Raw genomic sequence first — 6,327 nt, forward strand, 5'->3', positions numbered from 1 at the left:
AATTATTTGAAAGTAATTAATTACTCAAATTCCTGGTTACGCTGATTTCTTGATTTAGTTGTGAAATTGAGATTTGTTTGATGATGATGGATATTGTTGCAAGTTTGTTTTAGAATTATTGGTTGCTGGATATGTTAATTAACTGAATAATATTGTGTTGAGTGTTAAACTGATTTAGGCTTGTGCTCAGTTTGAAATTATTGTGATGGTGGTTTGATTGTGACTGTTTCCTAACTATTGAGAATGAGTGCTTATAAATTTTGGTTATATTATCAATAACTTTGGTCACTAAACTGAATGGGTTGAGAACCTTGCTGTTTTGGTTGTTGTGGAGAAAAAGATAAGTGAGTTGTGGAGATTAAGGTTTGATGAACCAAAAACAGATTGAGCCTAGATTTCTAAACTGATTTCTTAAAATTGATTCCTTAACTGAAGCAATAATTTTGAGGGTTTATAAATAATTTTAGAATTACCAAAAAATTATACGGCTATAAAATATGTTGATTATTGAGAATTTTGCTGATTTGATAATTGTTGAGAAAAGGGCTGGAGAATTGTTGAGAAAGGGGGAACCCGTAAGGGTGGCTAAGTCCGAGTTTCAGGCGATGTGCTGTTGAAATTTTATAAAATTTGAGACTTTGTTTGAAATGCTATTTTTAAAATATTTGGTTTTGAAAAATAAAATTATTTGAGATTTATTTAGCTAAGAAAAGATTTATTCTATTTTGAATTCGATTTATTAAGAAAAGTATAAAGTTTTAAATCTAATCTTTTGAGATTTTGTTTTAAGTTATATTTTGAGTTCGGTTTGATGAGAAAGAAAAGAGGAACGAAAAGTAAAGAAAAGAGAGATAATTAAAGGAATCTCTACCACAGTAGAGTAGAGAGCAAAGATTGAAAACAAATTGAATGATGTTTGGACCTTAGTGCCAATTGTCTAGTGGGGACGGCGATACGTAACGCTCACTTGACAATATAAGGATGACTCAGTGAGGACGGCGATGCGTAACGCTCACTGGAGATCGAAAGGGAATTTCTCCCAAGAGGACGACGATATGTAACGCTCATGGAGGAGATGATGGCTGAGATAAGGATGACGGTACAAACGCTTATCTCAGGACCAGTGTCGGAAATCGGGCAGCAAACCGACACATGAGCTCATGTCCTGTATAGGACTAGACATGCATAATCCTTATTTGTACATTTTCATTTCATTGTGTTTGCTTATCTTATTTCTCTGTGATTGTGCTATTTCTTGTTTGCGTGTTGATCTGTTTCTTGTGCTATTGTTTCTCTATGATTGGAAATTGAGGTTGTGATTGAGATTTGCTTTAAGTTAAAAAATTTAAAGAAGGTAATTAATTATATAAAGTAAATAGTTTTAATTTTTTAGAAAGTTAATTATTCGCATTATGTTCATTACTTTTAGGGTGTGTGTGGTTCAAAGATTAAATTTTATTACTAGGAATGTCATTCTTAGGAATATAATGCCTAGGAATAAGATTACTTGGAATATAGGATACCTATGTTTGGTTATAAATTTTAATGTCTTGGAATGTTATGTAATAATCCTAGGAATGACTAAATTTTTGTTTGGTTGAGTTTAAATTTTTTGGTCATATTATGTAATATGTCAAAATTACCCTTACTCATTCAAATTAAAATATTAATGACTAAAATTAAATATAAAGCTAATTAAATATTATTATTTTTTACTTTTTACTTAATAACAATTTTTTTAATTAAAATTATTATCGATTCTAATCTTTTTAAATTTACTAAAATACCCCTAATAACAAATATCTTTAATTAAAATTAATATTATCACAATTAATTTACTAAAAAAGCATTACTATTATGCAAATGAAAGTTACAAAGAAGTCTCAAAAGTAAAAAATTACTAGCACTAATAAGCATACATGCACAACTCTTATACAAGAAGACAAACACATCAACAAAATAAAATCAATATTACAACCTCACACATAGAAAAATTATTTCAATTATTGAGCGTGATGTCTTCTCCTCCATTGGTTTCACATTTCTTGTGCAAGTTAATCTCTCCATCTACCCCAACATAGATTGGTTTATTTCATAAGATTCTTTTGGAGCCCAACTGTGGTCAGACTTCAACAAAAGCAATCTTCAAATCTCCGTTCTTAGTTACAATCATCAGGCTTGTATCACATTGAATAGCAGCTCCATCCATGGTTCTTTTGCTAATCATCCTTGGCACCAAAATGCTCAGAAGAAACCAGACACCAAAATGATCTCCAACATGGTTAGAGAAAACAACAATGACTTCACCAAGGAAGAAGAAATCAGAGGAATGTAAGCAGGAGTGAGCTAACAACACGTGCAAATAACAAAGACCAGTAAAAAGATTTAACTATACGAGATGGATGGCCTCAGAGGTAGTGACAATTTAAGATTTCATCAGATACATATATCTGATAATACGTGCAATAGAATACATCATTGGCCAAACCACTAGTAAGGTGTCTGCATTAAGCAAAGGCCAAGTATAATTTGAAAATTGATTTAAAAGTTAAAATGATGGGTTCTTCAATAGAGAAAAAACAATAACATACATATGTTGAAAAACAAAATAGATTTTAACATCAGGTTCATTGACAAATGAAAAATCAGCAAAAAATTAACACATTAGGGAACAAAATAAATAAACACACATTGCCATAACCATATCCATAAGAAAATGAGTGATACAATGATAGCTACAAAGGATGCAATATAAAATCAAAATGCTTAATCCCTAAATGAAATAAATGGCTAATACGAAAAATATAATAACAGATTGTAGATTTTATATGAACGCATCAGAGAGATTCCCATTTTAGACTAAGTCATCACTCTCCTTCGAGTGCTGATGTCCCTGTCTATTTGTCATCATTTGCGAATAGAAAGAAATACTACATTTGCAAGCTTAAACATGGATTTTTCACACACAATACCTCAAAGAAATAATTATAATTCAAGCAGAGAAATAATAAATGGAAAAAAAAAAGAAAAAACTTGAACTTCAATTCTTCACACAAGTAGAATGCCAGTTTCAATTTTTAAAAATCCAATAACGCAGAATATGCATTGCTAAATAGATTAAAAAAAATAGAGCTTCCTATTCCGAAGGTGTGAAAAAAAGGGGGAAAAACAAAATAGTGAAAGAAAAGTGGGTGCCTCAGATCAAAATTTATATCATGGAATTAAATCTCGAAGTATATTAGGAATAATGTATTGTGGTTCAGATCTGAACACTTACGAATCAGTGAAGCAGAAACACTGGTGTAGATTCACTGTATTTTTCTCTAACCAACCCAATCTCGTTTCTCTGAACAAATGACAGAGTTCAAAAAATGACCAACCACTCAAATTCAGAAGCCCTTTTAACAGTGACAATCAAGAACTAAAACCAAAGCAAATGAATTACCAAAAGCAAAGTAAGAAAAACAAACATTACTTGAAAATGCACACACACAAACACAGAGAGACAGAGACACATTATTACCAAATGGAGACATTTCAATGACACAAGCATTGACCTATGAAGTGAGAAATCATGGGAGACACCCATTTCAGAAAAACAGAAACTTCAAACAAACATTGCACTATCATACGAGACTGTAACAAATATCACCAGAACATACAAGTATACCAGAACATGCACACCAAAATACATTTTAAAACTGGAAAACTAGATCCCACAGATCCTGTAGCTGAAAATTAAATTGTCACCAAAACAACTTTATATTGTTACTAGTATGTAAAATTCATCAAGACAACAGGATAAAGAAGCAGAGCAATAGTAATGCAAGCTTAGTAGTGCATTGTAGCATGGCTCATGAAGTACACAGCACGGAAACCCAAATTAAGACAAGATTAAGCATGTATGTAAAAATATGTTTTTGTCAGATTCAAGCCAAATTAAACATGTAAAAATATGTCAAAAGCTTAAACTCTTTATTGAGGCAAATCATCAAACATGTTGTTTGCATGCAACATAATCACAAAGAGCGTATACGAAATCAAGCAAAATAAAAAATAGCTAATCAAATTAGCAGTCTATTGCAGGAAATTAGTGTAATATGATGTAGAAAGCATAAAAAGAACCTAAACCTTAATGAGAGATTCAAAGAGAATTCGCAGAGATAAGCAATGCAAACATGAACTTGAAGAAGAGAAGGAAACCAGTCTTCCGTTTAGGGTAACGGTGGCGCTGGTGTAGCTCTGATGGCGGTGGCATTGGTGAAGCCTCCACTGATTTGGGAAAAAACTCAAACTTTAATATAAGATTCAAAAAAAAAAATTCACAGAGAAAAGCAGTGCGAACATGAATCGGAGAAGAGAAGGAGACGAATCTTCTGATTAGAGTAACGGCGGTGCCGGTGCCGGCTCCAGTGCTGGTGGCATTGGTAAAGCTCACAGATTTGGGGGAAAAAACTGCTCTGCTAGGGTTTAGTTCTCCAGAGAAAAATGAAGAAGAAGTGAAATATAGTATTAAATAATAGGGGTAATTTAGTCTTTTTGTTTCATTATTTACATTCCATTCCCATTGGAATGAAAGATAACCAGGGGGAAATGGGAATTGAATGAGTGGTAATTCAATTCCAAGGAATAAAAGTTACCTTGGAATGTTTTTTTCAACTTTGAACCACACATAGGAATTTCATATTCCCATCTTAAATTTCCTGGGAATGTTCCATAATTCCCCCAACCACACACACCCTTACGGCATTCCCATTCCCATTGAGAATGTGTGGTTTGTTCTCACCCCAAAATCTTCCACCCTTTCAGTGCCACAGGTTCGAAGACTCAGTTTGAAGCTGCGGGCGATTATTAGTCTTATTTGAGTTAAGTTTATGTGTTGAGTTGCTTCCATAGAATTCCCTCGCCTTTGTTATTTAAGATTTTATTTTATACAGGGGGATAGAAATTGTATCTGAGTTTTATTTGAATCCTTTTGTATAATATTTATTATTATTAATAATTATGTGAATATTATTACTTGGTGGTCTTGGATATATGATTTTGATTAGTAGCAAACAAAATTTTTCATCATTTTCTATAAAACTGAAACACGATACGGAACTAAAGGCTCAATATTAAGTAGTAAATAAGGAAAACAGGTTAGTAACTCCTACTTTTGGTACGATCATGACGTGCTAAAAGTTATGATGCTACATAGTACATCATTGCTTTTCATATTTGATTACCACTATATAAGTTTCATATTTATTTTATTGTGCACATTAATTAATTTGTACTTTATTATTTTATTTTTCATGTTTTAAAATAATGTGATTATACTATAATAAGGATGACATTAGTTTTCATAATCTATTATGAATCTTATTCTATTTTGTTTGTCATATAAATACTATTTATAAAAAATAGTTATTTGTGCCATATGTTAATCATCACTTAATATTACTTAAATTTAATAAGTTGATAGTAGTGATTCCTTGTGATTAGTTTTAAAAATTCAATTTTTTTCATTTTTTTTTTGGTACAATTTTGAACAAACTCAATTTTGTTATTAAATAGTTTTTGTGGGTCATAATATTTTTAACTTTTTCTGTTATTGTAATTTTTTTTCTACAATAAGTACTTCTAAATTATCAAATGCTTAAAGATTCATATTTTTGTATTTTTTTGGAAAGGTGAAAATTAAAGTTAAATGATATTAGTTAGTTTTTTAACAAAATTATATACTTACTTTTTGTTACTTATTTTATTTTCTTTTGATGGTCTAAATTAGTCTATATATTATCAAATTATTTCTATTATTTATGCAACATTTTTTTCTTCTAGTAATTATTTTACTTTAAATTATCTAATGCTTAAAAATTCATTTTTTTTATTTTTTCGAAATGGTGAAAATTAAAGTTAAATGATATTAGTTATTTGTTTAACAAAATTATATATTTAATTTTTGTTATGTATTTTATTTTCTTTATGGTCTAAATTAGTCTATATATTATCAAATTATTTCTATTATTTATGCAACATTTTTTTCTTCTGATAATTATTTATTGATAAATGTTGAATTTATGGTTCTGTTTATTATATTTTAATATGTTTATTTTAGTTACATTCAATAAATTGACCAAATTTAAACCTATTTTTTCGAACCACTTTTTGATCATATAATTGAAATTATTTAAATTGAGATGTTTAGAGCCTAAAGTTTTTAAAGTAAAAAAAAATACAATAAAACAAATTAGAAAAACTAATAAAATAAAATGATTTTATTTTATTGGATCCTCAAATTAGTTAAAAAATCAATTTAACAAAAATTCTTTTCTTGCCACA

General features: G+C 29.7%; 1 long non-coding RNA gene across 1 annotated transcript; it reads right to left on the reverse strand.

Moving 5' to 3' along the window:
* Positions 1,835-2,600, reverse strand: LOC110268837. Its single transcript, XR_002357404.1, has 2 exons — positions 2,303-2,600; positions 1,835-2,243 (listed from the first exon to the last, which is right to left on the reverse strand). It is a non-coding gene; the product is annotated as an uncharacterized LOC110268837 (long non-coding RNA).

The sequence above is a fragment of the Arachis ipaensis genome, chromosome B02 (genome assembly GCF_000816755.2).
Source record: "Arachis ipaensis cultivar K30076 chromosome B02, Araip1.1, whole genome shotgun sequence".
Classification (NCBI taxonomy): Eukaryota; Viridiplantae; Streptophyta; class Magnoliopsida; order Fabales; family Fabaceae; genus Arachis; species Arachis ipaensis.